Consider the following 742-nt stretch of genomic DNA (forward strand, 5'->3'; position numbering starts at 1 on the left):
CAGAAGATAATTGTTGCTAGGCCTGGTGATGCGAACTGTTATCCAGCCTACTTGAGAGGCTGAGGCCGGGAAATCACAACTTCAAGAGTAGCCTGGGCACCTACCCTGGGCTCCAAATAAAACGCATAAAGAGGGTAGAGATGGAGCTGGGTGGCAGACCACTTGCCTAGTACACGTCAGCTGCTAGGGTCAATCGCAAATATAACTGTTTATCAAATGACTGAGCATGAAGTGTGTCTGTGACTTTAGGGTGGAATTACGCTCAGTAATAATCCATGAGCTTACTTTATACATGCAGCCACCAATGAGAACAATGAGCAAGGTCTTTAGCATTTCTGAGGATCATTTGCTCACCTATTCAGCCATCTTTTCTAAGCTGTTGATGTGTCTGTCGTAGTATTTTATGGATCCTTCCGGTTCAGGCATCTCAGATGTCCACAGCACTGTCCTCTTCTGGTCTAGCCTATGGTTTCTTGCATCTGATAGCACTGCCCTCTCCTTGTCTAGCCTGCAGATTCCTGCATCTGATAGCACTGTCCTCTCCTTGTCTAGCCTGCGGTTTCCTGCATCTGATAGCACTGTCCTCTCCTTGTCTAGCCTGCGGTTTCCCGCATCTGCATAATTTTCTCCTTTGTTGCTTTTGCATATATTCTTCTATACTGCTTTTTATATTTTTAGCTGCATGTTGCACATTACAGGACAGAAGAGGCAGGAGAAGCTACCTCATCTCAGAAGACACAGG

Source organism: Alexandromys fortis, unplaced genomic scaffold, assembly GCF_014885135.2.
Source record: "Alexandromys fortis isolate MF-2015 unplaced genomic scaffold, M_Fortis_MF-2015_v1.1 scaffold_259, whole genome shotgun sequence".
NCBI lineage: Eukaryota > Metazoa > Chordata > Mammalia > Rodentia > Cricetidae > Alexandromys > Alexandromys fortis.